The sequence below is a fragment of the Capricornis sumatraensis genome, chromosome 9, assembly GCF_032405125.1.
Source record: "Capricornis sumatraensis isolate serow.1 chromosome 9, serow.2, whole genome shotgun sequence".
Taxonomy (NCBI): Eukaryota; Metazoa; Chordata; class Mammalia; order Artiodactyla; family Bovidae; genus Capricornis; species Capricornis sumatraensis.
This window is the reverse complement of record NC_091077.1, coordinates 10,394,857-10,412,282: the sequence shown is the minus strand read 5'-3', so window position 1 is coordinate 10,412,282 and position 17,426 is coordinate 10,394,857. Positions and strand designations below refer to the sequence as shown.

General features: G+C 40.1%; 1 pseudogene; it reads right to left on the bottom strand.

Annotated features, from left to right (window-relative positions):
• LOC138086639 (olfactory receptor 7A5-like) lies at positions 1-942 on the bottom strand (annotated as a pseudogene).
• Positions 943-17,426: the final 16,484 nt, after the last annotated feature.

Genomic DNA, 17,426 nt, shown 5'->3' with positions numbered 1-17,426 from the left:
CTAATATAATTGGTCTTTTATGCTAGGCATCAAATATAATCTCTTTAGAGCCTCTTTTTTATCTTGGTTTCTCAGACTGTAGATGATAGGGTTCAGCACGGGTGTGACCACAGTGTACATCACCAAGGCGATTGTACTTGAATGTGAGGTGTGGGTAGCACCAGAGCTAAGGAACACTCCTAAGGCTGTAAAATAAAATAGGGAGTCAACCAAGAGGTGGGACACACAGAAAATGCTTTATTCGTCCCCTGAGCTGATGATATTTTACACGTGCAGGAAACTATTTTAGAGTAAGAGTAAAGGATACCAGCAAAAGGACCACCACCCATCAGGACAGCTGCAAAATACATCACTATGTTATTAAGAAAGTTGTCAAAACTGGCAAGTTGTACCACCTGACTGAGATCACAGAAAAAGTAGGGGATTTGCACAACTGGACAGAAGGACAATCGAACACCATTAAGCTGTGTAGCAAGGAATACAAGGCAATCAGCACCCAGGATATCAGAACCAGCAGTCCACAGAGCCAGAGGCTCATGATGACCGTGTAATGCAAGGGTGGCAGATGGCCACATACCGACCATAGGCCATCACTGTCAAGAGAATATCATCTAATTCTGCAAAGAGAATGTAAAAATACATCTGGATGATACAGCCTTCTTAGGTGATGACTTTGCTCTGGGTCTGAATATTCCGCAGCATCTTTGGGACGGTGGTGGAAGCGAAGCAGATGTCTACAAAGGACAGGTTTGAGAGGAAGAAGTACGTGGGTGTGTGGATATTGGAGTCAGAGATGGTGACCAGGATAATGAGCAGGTTTCCAAACACAGTGATCAAGTACATGGAGAGGAAAAGCCCAAAGATGAGAGGCTGCAATTCTGGATCGTCTGAGAATCCCAGAAGAAAAAATTTAGAAAATTGTCTATTATTACCTGGTTCCATGTGGTGGAGGTGACTACCAAGAAAATGAAAATAACATGACTAAGTTTCACAAAAATTGGCATAACCCTCATAGATGAAATAGTAAAATTTCTATTTTGCTGTCAATAAAATATTTTTAGTATCTTGTGTTTAGAAAAATTCTGTTTCATCTCTACTTAGGCATTTTAGTCCCGCTCTCAGCATATTCCCAAAGAAATATGCATTCTACAGTTGTAATGAGAAATACTTTCATACATTTGAAGAATATATATTGAGTGTCAACCATGTTCAAAACATATATTTCTGTTTAATCACTAAGCTGTGTCTGACACTTTTGAGACTGCCCCCCACCCCCGGACTATAGCTGGCCAGGCTCCTCTGTCCAAGGGATTTCCCAGGCAAGAATACTGGAGTGGGTTGCCATTTCCTTCTCCAGATGATCTTCTCAACCCAGGGATCTAACCTGCCTCTTCTGCATTGTTAGGCAGATTCTTTACCACTGAGCCATCTGGGAAGTCCCTCTAAACAAATATAAGTAACAAGTATATGATGCTAAAAAAAGGAAGTTTTCACAATCCAGTGATGGTGAAAGATGATGTGCAAATAAAATATTATATAATATGTCAAGTGATTACAGTTGGTATGAAGAAAACATAGCTAGATATGTGAAGAAAGCTGAGTGACGAAGAATTGATGCTTTTGAACTGTGGTGTTGGAGAAGTCTCTTGAGAGTCCCTTGGACTGCAAGAAGATCCAACCAGTCCATTCTAAAGGAGATCAACAGTGGGTGTTCTTTGGAAGGAATGATGCTAAAGCTGAAACTCCAGTACTTTGGCCACCTCATGCAAAGAGTTGACTCATTGGAAAAGACTCTGATGGTGGGAGGGATTGGGGGCAGGAGGAGAAGGGGATGACAGAGGATGAGATGGCTGGATGGCATCACTGACTCGATGGACGTGAGTCTGAGTGAACTCCGGGTGTTGGTGATGGACAGGGAGGCCGGGTGTGCTGCGATTCATGGGGTCGCAAAGAGTCGCACACAACTGAGCGACTGAACTGAGGAGGTGTTTTCATGTACTGCGTGTTCAGGTAAGGCCAGCAAACAAGGTGATAATTGAACAGAAAGCTCAAGAAAGGGAGAAAAGGATCTAGTATGATATCAAGAGAAATATGTGCCTGGAGAGAGAATGGCTGCTACAAAGGACCTAAGGAAAATGCTTGTTCCTTGCACTTTATGAATTTAGTTGCAAATGCATCCTGTGAATTAAAGCATCTTCCATCCTTAGTACCTTCTGCTGACTGAGTTCTGGGCTCTGTGATATAGGGCACCTTAATATATGAATCCAGGTGCCTCTGCTTTAAGAACTGCTCTCATTCCACAAGGCATAAGCACACACACGCTCACACGCTCACACACACACACACACACACACACACATCATCATCATCATCATCATCATCCTCACACCATGTCCTCCTGGGCTATGTTCTTACCACACATTTCACACCCAGAACCACCCTTCTCACACCATATACCATAATAACTCAAGCTGATCAGATCAGATCATCTTTCTCCTACAAAATGTATAAATAGTACCCAGAAATTCCAGTTCATAGACTGCCTATAGGCCAATAAACTTAGGGTTCGTTTTTATGATCACTTTCTGCTCTGTATTATAAGAAATATGAAAAGTATGTGTGTGTGTGTGTGTGTGTGTGTGTGTGTGTGAAAGAGAGGCTGGGGGAGAGTGAGGAGAGGAAAATGAAACAGACATTAGAGGGTAGAAGATTTAACAAACTCTAATGGCCCCTGAGACTATGTGATAAATTAGAGTTTCCTTTGTTTGGCAACATTCCAATTCTGGTTATCTCTGCTTGACACTCAGGAAAAATAATTTTCAAAAAGAAAAATACATGTTTACCTTGACAGAACAGTTATACTTTTGTAATGAAAGAAACCTGACATATCTGACTACCCCAAAAGAAAAATGGGCAAAGTAAATAAACCAACAAAAATGAATATACAAATGAAAATAGTAACAGTTGAACATGTTTTATAAAAAACAGTAGAAGACATTTTTCCTGAATCTTTTCCATTTATTTGACCAGTTTTTTACTGTCCTATAGGGAATGAGACAAGCTCTTTCCCAGTTTTATTATAGGGCATCTTGTGTTTGTTATTCTTGGACTTTATGAATTATCATATTTTTAAAATAAATCTGATGAGCATACCCCAGTGCTATTTCTGGCCTTTGTTCATCACACAAAGGGCTTTTCAAACTATACTCTGTAAATTCTACAGACACCATGTCAATCCATCCTTTTGCCCTGAAAAATTTTCTTCATAATATTCATGCCTAAAGACATTATATTATATAAATAATTATTTCATTGTACTATTACTTCACCATGATAATGCAAAATCCTAAGCATCAGAGACTTCAACTGCTCTGGTCATTTTCAGAAAGATATGTGAATACGTGTGCACTTATATAGAAACACAGGCTTACCAGGTGGCGCTAGTGGTAAAGTACCTGCCTGCCAATGCAGGAGACACGAGACACAGGTTCAATTCCTGGGTCAGGAAGATCCCCTGGAGGAGGGCATGCAACCCACTCTAGGATTCTTGCCTGGAGAATCCCATGGACAGAGGAGCCTGGTGGGCTACAGTCCATAGAGTCGCAAAGAGTCAGACATGATTGAAGCGACTTAGCATGCACTCAGGCATACAGAAACATATTTTGTTAAATAAAGAGAATTGAAGGAAAAATAATTAAATAAATTAGTTGCAAAGAAACTGTATTTTTAAAACATTGAATGGAGCATCACACACTAACTCGAACAATATTAAAATAGTAATGATTTAATAATATCCAATGAACTAGTAATTAAGTTGGGAAATGTGTAAACATGAATATAATATATAATGTTCCTGAAAATTATGGCACATATTAGATTCTCGGTTATTGTACATGGAATGAATCAAGAATTATGTCTCTACTATAGGTTTCATTAAATACATATAAGATTGCACTTCAATTTGGGAAGATTAGATTATAGAATAAATCAGAGGGGTAATCTATGCAATATGAAAACCAATCATTTTTTGGTGAATACCTGGACAGTTACACAGTAAAATCCACAAGTGTGCCAAACTATCTTAAAGCAAGAAACCCAACAGAAGACAGATGTATTTAACCAAGCAAAATGATTTTAATGGCAAAACAGTCCCCAAAAGTTCAACTGAGAAACAGCTATTCTTTTTTTTTTTCCCCCCACTAAACTGACTTTTTTTTTTTTTTTGGTCCATCAGCAGATGAATGGATAAGAAAGCTGTAGTACATATACACAATGGAAACAACTATTTTAAAAAATGATTTCAAAAGTTGATAACGGTAGATTAAGAGGCATATATTATGCGGGCATATAATAAAAATAGACACATTAAAATGACAATTCAAGCTATTAATTTTTTATCAAACTCAGTAACAGTTAAGAAAAGAACACTTTTTCACAACCATCAGTCTGGGAAATTATTTAGAGTTGTCACACAGTTTATAGTGGTACTTTGAAACAGGTATCAAAGGTGCATTATCTGTTTGCAGACAGAAATTTAAAATGTTACCCTGTTAGGAAAACCATCTGAACAATGGTATAGATATTAAAAATCCAGTTCCTTAACTGAAGGCTTCTCAGTCTCAGCACTATTGACATTCTCAGGCAGGTTGTTTTCTGTGGTGGGGTCTGTCCTGTGCCTTGTAGGATGTCTAGAGCATCCCTGATCTCCACCCACAGTTCCTGGAATAACAGACAGATATTTCTACAAGCATTTTTCAGTATTTCTGAGGAAACAAAGTTGCTCCTGCTTAGAACAGTTTAACTTTAACAACCTCAAATATTTTTGCAGGAATGATATAATAGCAACTCAAAGAGAAATATTAGGAAAGACCATCTGCAGTGTGAGTAGCACAGCACCTTATGAAATACTAAACAGCTATTGAAATAATGAACCCATATTACATTGAATACTAGCTGGCTGGTAGAAAGTCCTGGGATATTATTGACCAACAAGAAAAAGGCAACACACGTAGAAAACAAACAAACAAAAAAAAAAAAAACACTGCACTGAATCATCAAGCAAATCTGTGATGTGCATAGGATTCTATTCATGCATTTGTACAAAAGTGTATGAATTAGGTATCAGTACTTTGGCCACCTCATGCTAAGAGTTGACTCATTGGAAAAGACTCTGATGCTGGGAGGGATTGGGGGCAGGAGGAGAAGGGGACGACAGAGAATGAGATGGCAGGATGGCATCACTGACTCGATGGATGTGAGTCTGAGTGAACTCCGGGAGTTGGTGATGGACAAGAAGGCCTGGCGTGCTGCGATTCATGGGGTTGCAAAGAGTGGGACATGACTGAGCGACTGAACTGAAATGAACTAAACTGAACTGAACCTCATGCAGAAAGAAAAGTTTAAAAGAAACCAAGCATATATGGGACAATGTTACTGGGAATAAAACTAGGTTATGTGGTAGTGGCTTTAAAGTAACTGAATGCAACAAGATTGAATGAGTATCTTTAAGTTTCAGAAAGATGTGAACAGTAATAATTTAATGATACCAACATTAGCCACTAATTCAAAGTTAAACTGCCAAAGACTTGGAAATAAAAGAATATGAGAAGATATTTTAAAATGCAAGGAGGAAGTAGTATTCAAGTTAATTTTTTTTTCTTAAATATACATGGATTCAAATATGTTCATGAAAGACAAAGGTGACGTTTAATCAAATGGTTTTTAAAAAATGATTTTTATATGGTGTCCAAAGGTAATACAACTTTTAGAAATACATTTAACCAAAAAGGATTAAAAAGAACAATAAGGAAGAAGAGAGTAAAAGTTAGAAATATGTTTAATAGGTGTGTGTGTGTGTGTGTGTGTGTGTGTGTGTGTGTGTGTGTGGTAAGTTGCTGCAGTCGTGTCTGACTCTTTGTAACCCTATGGACCACAGCTCACTAGGCTCCTCTGTCCATGGGATTCTCCAGGAATGAATACTGGAGTGGGTTGCATGACCTCCTCCAGGGGATCTTCCAGTCCCTGGGATCCAACCTGTGTCTCTCATCTCTCCTGTACTAGCAGCGGGTTCTTTACCACTATCTTCACCTAGGAAGCTCATAATAGGTGATTAATTAGCACAAAAATTTATGCAGGAAAACATTCACTGTCATTTTTTTTAAACAAGTATTGTCAAATGAAGAATATTGCAGTAACAGCTCAATTCTTTCAATTAATAAAAATGTAAAAACAATGGAGAGAACACCATATGACTGACTGACCACATACATTTTATAAACTACCAAAAATTCTCACAAATATATCTATACATACATAAAACAATTAAATGGCAAGCATTTTGTGGAAAGAAAATAAAACCTCCAATTCATTTTGAAAAATGTGAGCAAAGACAGTAATAAAAGCACTTCAACTGCAGCATACAGAGGGTTCTCACTGACAATTTTTGATTAACAGAGTAATTGTGTAACACAAAGATAAATATATATTATATATGTATATGTGTGTGCACGCGCACGCGTGCACTCAGTCACTCAGTTGTGTCCAACATTTTATATATATGTAAGCATATATAACTATCCAGCAAAGGGCTTTCCCATTGCCCAGTGGGTAGGGAAGCTGCATGCAATGCAGGAGACAGGATATGTAGCTTTGATCCCTGGGTAGGAATTGTCCCATGGAGGAGGAAATGGGAGACCACTCCAGTATTCTTGCCTGGAGAATCCCATGGACAAGAGGAGATGACAGGATACAGTCCATGGGGTTACAAAGAGTCAGACAGGACTGAGTGACTAAGCATCCCAGCAAAGAGAAGTCACTACCTTTCAAGAATTTTTTAAAATTCATTTATTTTTAATTGGAGAATAATTGCTTTCCACTATTATATTGGCTTCTACCCTACATCAACATGAATCAGCCATTGTATACATATGTTTGCAAGGATGTATTTTCGTGAAGCCCTTGGTCCAGATTTTACTCATTAATATAGAACCAGTCAAATATGATCCATCTTAAAAAAAAATCCTTACTTCACAGTACATCTGTCAACATCTAATAACCTATTTCTCTACTCTTGTTACTTAGCATGTCATAAGGCTTATGTTCAAATTTTACTGGAAACACTTTATGCCTCCCATTCTCTCTTTTACTTGGACTTCCATTTTTAACATTTAATTGGCAACACTGAGCCTTACCTTACTGAGGTCAAGGTTTGCTTCTCTTTTTCATGCCTGCTCAGTCGCTCAGTCATGTCTGACTCTGTTGACCCTAAGAACAGTAGCCCATCAGGCTCCTCTGTCCATGGGATTCTCCAGGCAAGAATCCTGAGGTGGGTTGCATGCCCTCCTCTAGGGCATCTTCCTGACTCAGGGATCAAACCCATGTGTCTTATGTCTCCTGCATTGACAAGCAGGTTCTTTGCCAATAGTGACACCTGTGAAGCCCTTGCTCCTCTTTTAGTCCTAAGTAGATACATTTATTTATGAATTAGGGCTTCCCAAGTGGTGCTAGTGATAAATAATCCACCTGCCAATGAAGGAGATGCAAGAGACTTGGGTTCAATCCCTGGGTTGGGAAGATCCCCTGAAGTAGGAAATGGCAATCCACTCCAGTATTCTTGCCTGAAAAATTCCATGGACAGAGGAGCCTAGCAGGCTACAGTCCTTGGGATTGCAAAGAGTCACACATGACTGAATGACTGAACATATACACACAATAATCATGGTAGCAAACTACCACAGTAATTTCTGGTATCTTTGCCAGGCTGGGCTGAATCACAGGTGACTTCAGATACATGTTCAAGGTTTGCATTGTATTTCTCTCCCACAGTGTCTACTGGGCTCTCAGACTCACCTAGATGGGAACTGAAAGAAAGGTCTTTGTGTGGAAGTTCAAATGCCTCCTGGAGGGTTGATAATAGAGACTGAAGCTCTGTCCCCACGAGACAGCTGCAGGGCGTGAAGGACTGATTTCCCAGTCAGTCAGACTCAGATTTTCAAAGTGAGAGAGTCAATTCCTAGGCAGGTTGATAAGTCCAGGGGTCCCCAAGGAGAGAAGGGTTTGGAATTCTCAAGGAGGAAGAAAGGACAAAGTTTTTTTTCCCTCTACATTCCTTAGGACTCTATAACAATAATGTATCCTGCTTGAGGACTGCTGCTGCTAAGTCACTTCAGTCTTGTCGACTCTGTGCGACCCCACAGATGGCAGCCCACCAGGCTCCCCCATCCCTGGGATTCTCCAGGCAAGAACACTGGAGCGAGTTGCCATTTCCTTCTCCAATGCATAAAAGTGAAAAGTGAAAGTGAAGTCGCTCAGTAAGTGTCCGACTCTTTGTGATCCCATGGACTGCAGCCTACCAGGCTCTTCTGTCCATGGGATTTTCCAGGCGAGAGTACCGGAGTAGGTTGCCATTGCCTTCTCTGATCCTGCTTGAGGACAGTTTCTGGAAAAAGTCTTCTGACTAATCCTGTTATCTTAAAATGTAGATTATGGGAGTGGGTCTAGTAAGGTCTTTACAACCTCTAGACATTCTTTTGATTCACTGTAATAACTACATAAAAAGTATATAACCCCATTGCTAACACTAGCAAGGGGGCACTCTTTCTGCCCCCTTCTGATGTCTATGTCAAAAGCTTTCTCTGTCTCTTTTATATTTTAATAAAACTTTATTACACAAAAGCTCTGAGTGATCAAGTCTCATCTCTGGCCCTGGATTGAATTCTTCTCCTCTGGAGGCCAAGAATCCTGGCGTCTTTTGTGGCTCAGCAACAATCTTTCAAAAGGAAACATGTTCTGTGGCATCCAAGATTTCTCAGGCTGAGGGGCCCATAGCAGAGAGATTTTATAGCTCACTTAGCTTCTCAGTAGGCATCTTTTTGCTGTAACACCCATACTCTGTACCTGATTTCCCTGGGGGACAGGGGTCTGGACAGAAAGGAAAATTTTCCATTTCATTCTTTGTTCCTAAGAGACCAGTTTACAAGGCAGGTGAATTCTGTTTTTATTACTCCTTCCCCCTTAATTCTCCTGTGTCCAGAGGTCTAAACCATCCCTGCAATTTATCCCAGTCCAAGCTAAAGTTTCATCAAAGTCTAGGTTAAGAATTCTCACTTGATTAAGTCCCTCAGATCTACCAAGTTTTCACTAATGGTGAGTACATAACTCCTGATATTTCTAAAAAATATTTTATTAGTATAACTTTGCCCCTTAATATAAAACCTTGGGAATTACACTCCTTGGCTCTGCAACATTTTGGCCAACTCAATTAGGATATTTATGCTTATATCAGAAGTTATGAGCTGTCCTTTAGTACTTCATTATGAATGTTTTTAATTATGAGACAAATTTAGATATTTTTGTACACTGTAGCCTAACTTAGCACATTATAGGGACTGTCTGCTTTAATTTTAACCTAGGTTCATGCCTGGAAAATTTCATGGACAGAGGAGCCTGGTGGGCTACAGTCCATGGGGTTGCAAAGAGTTGGACATGACTGAGCGACTTCTCTTTCTTTCTTTCTTTTTTTCTTTCTTTCTGTGGTGTGATGTAGTCTTCTTATATATTAATACTTCATTCTCCATGATAGAAATGACACACAGAGGGGTTTAATGCTCTGCCCAAAGCTATAAACCAAGAAAGGGATGGAGTCTTGACTGGGAGTCTTGTCAGAATGCTTTTAGTTCACAAGTTCTGTGACAGTGATTCTCAATCAGAGATGACTTTGCAGCTGGTGATATTTTTTAGGGCCTAAGGGATCCTACACATGTAATGCATAGGACAGTACCCAATACTTATAATTATACTACCTCAAATACCATCAGTGAAAAGGTTTAAAATTTATTCTAGTCTAGCACTTTTCTAAATTGATTATTCTTTTTTTTTAATGTTATTTTTACTTTATTTTACTTTACAATACTGATTTGGTTTTGGCATACATTGACATGAATCCGCCACGGGTGTACATGAGCTCCCAAACATGAACCCCCCTCCCACCTCCCACCCCATACCATCCCTCCGGATCATCCCCGTGATTATTCTTAAACATTACCGAGACCTATAGTCCAAATGCAAATTAGGATTCAGCAGGTCTGATTCAAGCTACCAGGTATTCTGCATTTCTAACAATATCCTACATGTTCTGAATGCTGCAGGTCCTTGTCGGGGTATGCCAAGAAAATGATTCTGTTAGATTCAGGTGTAAACAGTTTTAGGTCTTCATCAAGAATCTTCCATGTATGTAATTTTCAACGATACATTTCACTCACTTTGTAAGCAGTGGTAAATTCTATTTGATTCTTTTACTGGGAGAAGGTAATAGCTTATGATGAATGGTGTTGGATTCATGATTGCTGAAGATTTAACTTCAGGACCGGGGACCAAGCTTGATCACCCAAGAGCTTTAGTATAGCAGAGTTTTATTAAATTATGAAAAGGGACAGAGAAAGCTTCTGACCTAGACATCAGAAGGGGGATGGAGAGTGCCCCCTCCCCACCCCGCTAGTTTTAGCAACCTGTTTTATGTCTGTTTGAAAGCTATTAATCAGATAAGAGAGACATCTCAATGCTGCTGGAGTTTCACCAGGCCCCTCTCCCACAATTTGCATTTTTGTGATAGGATGGTAACAAGTGTGTCATCCTCCAGCAATAAAAGAATAAATATAAATACTGGTTTGTTGAGCTATTATCAGCCCAAGGTTTCAGAAAAGGAAAAAAGTTAGTCTTTAGGTGGAACCATCTTGAAGAAAGGCAAATTCCAAAACAAATACATAGCTTCACTAACTTGGCTTAAGAAAAACATTTCCATAAGAAAAACGCATTGGTTAGCTCAAGGTTTGAGAAAAGCTAAGTTCAGGTGGAACCAGGTGTCATCACGGCAACACAGAATTTTAAGAGAAAAAAATCTGACACTTTGTTTGTTTCGTCCTGCCACCTAAGGGAGAGAGAAAAAATGTTTTACACTTGCAGCCTATTTCCACCGTTTGGAGACCCCTGGCCTTCCTGCCTGTTGCCCTCTCAAAGGCAAGAGTGGGATGATCTGACAGACTACCATGGGAATATGTACATGCAGTTCAGTTCAGTTCAGTTCAGTGGCTCAGTCATGGCCGACTCTTTGCGACCCCATGAATCGCAGCACGCCAGGCCTTCTCGTCCATCACCAACTCCCGGAGTTCACTCAGACTCACGTCCATCAAGTCAGTGATGCCATCCAGCCATCTCATCCTCTGTCGTCCCCTTCTCCTCCTGCCCCCAATCCCTCCCAGCATCAGAGTCTTTTCCAATGACTCAACTCTTCGCATGAGGTGGCCAAAGTACAGGAGTTTCCGCTTTAGCATCATTCCTTCCAAAGAAATCCCAGGGATGATTTCCTTCAGAATGGACTGGTTGGATCTCCTTGCACTCCAAGGGACTCTCGAGTCTTCTCCAACACCACAGTTCAAACGCATCAATTCTTCGGTGCTCAGCCTTTTTCACAGTCCAACTCTCACATCTATACACGACCATGGGAAAAACCATAGCCTTGACTAGACGGACCCTAGTCGGCAAAGTAATATCTCTGCTTTTGAATATGCTATCTAGGTTGGTCATAAGTTTTCTACCAAGGAGTAAGCGTTTTTTAATTTCATGGCTGCAGTCACCATCTGCAGTGATTTTGGAACCCAGAAAAATAAAGTCTGATGGTTTCCACTGTTTCCCCATCTATTTCCCATGAAGTGATGGGACCGGATGCCATGATCTTCGTTTTCTGAATGTTGAGCTTTAAGCCAACTTTCTCACACTCCTCTTTCACTTTCATCAAGAGGCTTTTTAGTTCCTCTTCACTTTCTGCCATAAGGGTGCTGTCATCTGCATATCTGAGGTTATTGATATTTCTCCTAGCAATCTTGATTCCAGCTTGTTTCTTTCAGTTTAGCATTTCTCATGATGTACTCTGCATAGAAGTTAAATAAGCAGCCTGACAATATATAGCCTTGACGGACTCCTTTCCCTATTTGGAACCAGTCTGTTGTTCCATGTCCAGTTCTAACTGTTGCTTCCTGACCTGCATACAGATTTCTCAAGAGGCAGGTCAGGTGGTCTGGTACTCCCATCTCCCTCAGAATTTTCCACAGTTTATTGTGATCCACACAGTCAAAGGCTTTGGCATAGTCAATAAAGCAGAAATAGATGTTTTTCTGGAACTCTCTTGCTTTTTCCATGATCCAGCAGGTGTTGGCAATTTGTACTCTGGTTCCTCTGTCTTTTCTAAAACCAGCTTGAACACTGGGAAGTTCACGGTTCACTTATTGCTGAAGCCTGGTTTGAAGAATTTTAAGCACTACCTACTAGCATGTGAGATGAGTGCAATTGTGCAGTAGTTTGAGCATTCTTTTGCATTGCCTTTCTTTGAGATTGGAATGAAAAGTGACTTTTTTCACTCCTGTGGCCGCTGCTGAGTTTTCCACATTTGCTGGCATATTGAGTGCAGCACTTTCACAGCATCATCTTTCAGGATTTGAAGTAGCTCAACTGGAATGCCATTACCTCCACTAGCTTTGTTCGTAGTGATGCTTTCTAAGGCCCACTTGACTTCACATTCCAGGATGTCTGGCTCTAGATGAGAGATCACACCATCGTTATTATCCAGGTCATGAAGATCCTTTTTGTACAGTTTTTCTGTGTATTCTTGCCATCTCTTCTTAATATCTTCTGCTTCTGTTAGGTCCAGACCATTTCTGTCCTTTATTGAGCACGTCTTTGCATGAAATGTTCCCTTGATATCTCTAATTTTCTTGAATAGATCTCTAGTCTTTCCCATTCTGTTGTTTCCCTCTATTTCTTTGCATTGATTTCAGAAAAAGACTTTCTTATCTCTTCTTGCTCTTCTTTGGAACTCTGCATTCAGATGCTTATATCTTTCCTTTTCTCCTTTATTTTTCACTTCTCTTCTTTTCACAGCTATTTGTAAGGCCTCCCCAGAAAGCCATTTTGCTTTTTTCCATTTCTTTTCCATGGAGATAGTCTTGATCCCTGTCTCCTCTACAATGTCACGAACCTTATTCCATAGTTCATCAGGCACTCTATCTATCAAATATAGGCCCTTAAATCTATTTCTCACTTCCACTGTATAATCATAAGGGATTTGATTTAGGTCATACCTGAATGGTCTAGAGGTTTTCCCTACTTTCTTCAATTTAAGTCTGAATTTGGCAATAAGGAGTTCATTATCTGAGCCACAGTCAGCTCCTGGTCTTGTTTTTGCTGACTGTATAGAGCTTCTCCATCTTTGGCTACAAAGAATATAATCAATCTTATTTTGGTGTTGACCATATGGTGATGTCCATGTGTACAGTCTTCTCCTGTGTTGTTGAAAGTGGGTGCTTGCTATGACCAGTGCATTTTCTTGGCAAAACTCTATTAGTCTTTGCCCTGCTTCATCTGCATTCCAAGGCCAAATTTGTCTGTTACTCCAGGTGTTTCTTGACTTCCTACTTTTGCATTCCAGTCCCCTATAATGAAAAGGACATCTTTTTTGGGTGTTAGTTCTAAAAGGTCTTGTAGGTCTTCATAGAACCGTTCAACTTCAGCTTCTTCAGTGTTACTGGTTGGGGCATAGACTTGGATTATCGTGATATTGAATGGTTTGCCTTGGAAATGAACAGAGATCATTCTGTTGTTTTTGAGATTGCATCCAAGAACTGCATTTCAGACTCTTTTCTTGACCGTGATGGGTACTCCATTTCTTCTGAGGGATTCCTGCCCACAGTAGTAGATAGAATGGTCATCTGAGTTAAATTCACCCTTCCAGTCCATTTTAGTTCACTGATTCCTAGAATGTCAACGTTCACTCTTGCCATCTCCTGTTTGACCACTTCCAATTTGCCTTGATTCATGGACATGACATTCCAGGTTCCTATGCAATATTGTTCTTTACAGCATTGGACCTTGCTTCTATCATCAGTCGCATCCACAACTTGGTATTGTTTTTGCTTTGGCTCCATCCCTTCATTCTTTCTAGAGTTATTTCTCCACTGATCTCCAGTAGCATATTGGACACCTAATGACCTGGGGAGTTCCTCTTTCAGTATCCTATCATTTTGCCTTTTCATACTGTTCATGGGGTTCTCAAGGCAAGAATACTGAAGTTGTTTGCCATTGCCTTCTCCAGTGGACCACATTCTGTCAGACCTCTCCACCATGACTCGCCGGTCTTGGGTTGCCCCATGTGCATGGCTTTGTTTCATTGAGTCAGACAAGGCTGTGGTCCTAGTGTGATTAGATTGACTAGATTTCTGTATGGTTTCAGTGTATCTGCCCTCTGATGCCCTCTTACAACACCTACCATCTTACTTTGGGTTTCTCTTACCTTGGGCATGGGGTATCTCTTCAGGGCTGCTCCAGCAAAGCGCAGCTGCTGCTCCTTACCTTGGATGAAGGGTATCTTCTCACCGCCGCCCTTTCTGACCTTAAACGAGAGGTTGCTCCTCTCGGCCGCCACCGCTGGCCTCAGGTGTGGGGTGGCTCCTCCCGGCCGCCGCCCCTGACCTCTGACGCAGGGTGGCTCCTCTCAGCTGTTCCTGTGCCGTCGCAGCCTTGCACTGTCGCCAGCTGCCCCTGACCTCGGATGTGGGGTAACTCCTCTTGGCTGCCACCGTTCGGGCATGAGGTCCTCCCGGCTTCTGCCCTCAACCTCGGACGTGGGGTAGCTCCTCTGGGCCACGCTTAGTGTGCCAGTTGCAGCCGCCTACGTTTAATTCGCCAGTCTGTAAAATTGATAACCAGTGCAAAGTCGATTCATGAAGCAAGTCACCCAAAGCCAGGACTCTGGGACAACCTAGAGGGATAGAGTGGGGAGAGAAGTGGGGGGAGGGTTCAGGATGGGGGAGACACAGGTATACCTATGGCTGATTCATGTTTATGTATGGCAAAAACCATCACAATATTGTACAGCAATTATCTTCCAATTAAAATTACTTTTTAAAGAAATTTTAAGTGACATCAAATGATATATATCTGAGAAAAGACCATTTAGTAGGCAGAATAAGATACTCAAAAGATGACCACACTCTATTCTCAAGACCTTTTGAATATCCTATCTCAGCAAGGGAAATACTGGAGTGGATAACCTATCCATTCTCTAGGGGATCTTCACATCCCAGGAATTGGACCAGGATCTCCTGCATTGCAGGCAGATTCTTTACCAGCCGAGCTACCAGGGAAGTCTGAGATTACATTAGCAGATGGAATAAAGTGCATAATCATTGATCTTTATATCAGATTAGCATAGATATTCAGCTTAGAATAATATAATCACAGTGTTCCTCTAAATGTGGAAGAGAAAGGAAAGAGAATTAGTGTAAAATATTTTCAAGTGCTCTGCACCTAGGTTTGAAGATTGAGGAAAGACCATGAACCAAGAAATGCTGGCAGCCACTAGAAGTAAAACAGCGAAGGGAGCGCATTGTCCTCTGGAGTGTCCAGGAGGATCACAGTCCTACAGACATCATAATTATAGTTCAATGAGACTTCAGACTTCTGAAGAAGTTTAAGATACATACATGTTTTAAGCCACTAGTGTGCTAATTGTAAGACAGGTATTTGTTTTAAGTCACTGCTGCTGCTGCTGCTAAGTCGCTTTAGTCATGTGCAACTCTGTGTGACCCCACAAACAGCAGCCCACCAGGCTCTGCCATCCCTGGGATTCTCCAGGCAAGAACACTGGAGTGGGCTGCCATTTCCTTCTCCAATTTAAGTCACAACTATGGTAATTTGTTACAAGAGCATGCATGCATGGTAAGTTGCTTGAGTCATGTCTGACTCCTTGTGACCCTATTAACTATAGCCCACCAGGCTACTCTGTCCATGGGATTCTCCAGGCAAGAATACTGAAGTGGGTTGCCATGGCCTTTGACAGGGTGTCTTCCCAAACCGGGGATGGAACCTGAGTCTCTTGTGGGAGCAAGAACAATTTAATACAGATGTTGTTCTTGGAGTTGAGTTTAAACCTTTCAGTTCAATCAGTGAGCTACCCTTAGCTAGAGGTATTTTGTGTTGAAATTATACATAAACAGAAAGAGAAAATTGAGTCCTTTTTGAGATCTTCTCATTAGCTCCTATAGAGAACTTTTCATTGCCTAAATATAAATGTGATTCTAGCTTTGAGGTCTTTGAGGATTTAAGTTGAGAAAAGGAAATCATTACTAATATTAAAGGCACACATTCTGCTTAAAAACTTTCTGTCAAAATTTCTAAATTCTTTCTATTTTCTGTTATTTCAAGCATCTGTTCTTTTCACTTCCATCCCTCTAACTTGCTCTCAAGGTTTCTTTCAACTTGGGATGGAATTACAAATGAAACTGTAGGCATGTACATATATGTGTGAGCATATTTATTTCAGAGAAAGGTGTATACAGATGTGGGCACATGTATACATACTTGTACTCCTAAGCTTGAACATGGTTTGTGGACTCTACAAAGCATTTCTATACATTTAATTCATTTTCACAACATCCATAGGGTGTTATCTTATATTTTCATCATAAATAAATAAAACTGAGATTCGGGTCAGTTACAGTATTAACAATAACATTTCAAAGAAATTAAAACTTGCTGTGCACGTTTTAGACTATTAAAAAATGAACCATGTAGTGTGTACTGCTAATTTATGAAATTCAGAAAATTGTAGATCTTAAAAATTGGCAGTTTATTGTATGCAATTACTCTTCAATGACTTAGCTAGAATTTCAAATTTTGAGTTTTGCATTGTTCAGAGTAATAAGTAAAGTCCATGTAGTTGAGTCACACCTGAAATTGAGAGGTATCGCTTTAATCAAGGATTAAAACAAAGTGTTGTATATGGATATAGGAATAGTGAAAGTCATATAAAGAAATTACTATTTGATAAACTCAGTTTTTTTCTTTTAAACTAAAGACTAACCTACCTATATCAAAAGAAGAAATCGATATAAAGTGGCTCAAAACACAATAGCACTACAACTGCACACACTATCATGGAGGTGACTTGAAAACACAAAATAGAGGCTGACGGCTGACAGTAGACCCATGAAGAAGAGACTATCAGAACTCAGATTAAATCCTTATTGTGTATTTCTATTTGAGACTAAAGACATTATGTTAAACCATTTCCTTTTAGGACAACTTGTTATGCAACAAACTGATAAAATAATCCAAGTGAACAGCTGAGTGAAATTATAATAATATATGGCTTCTCATTGTAGACATTTGCTCTGATACTTGAATAGCATTTATAATTACTCAGTTATTCAAGTCTATTTCATATAACTGTATTAAAAACTGAATCCATCCAGGTTTTCATATAGGTAACTATGCCAGGTTAAAAGGATATGCCTGTTTGTTCAAAACTCTGTGACTCTGAATCACAGGACCAGGAGGAATTTAAGCTCCCTAGTGAGCTGTACTTTGGAAAGAGATAT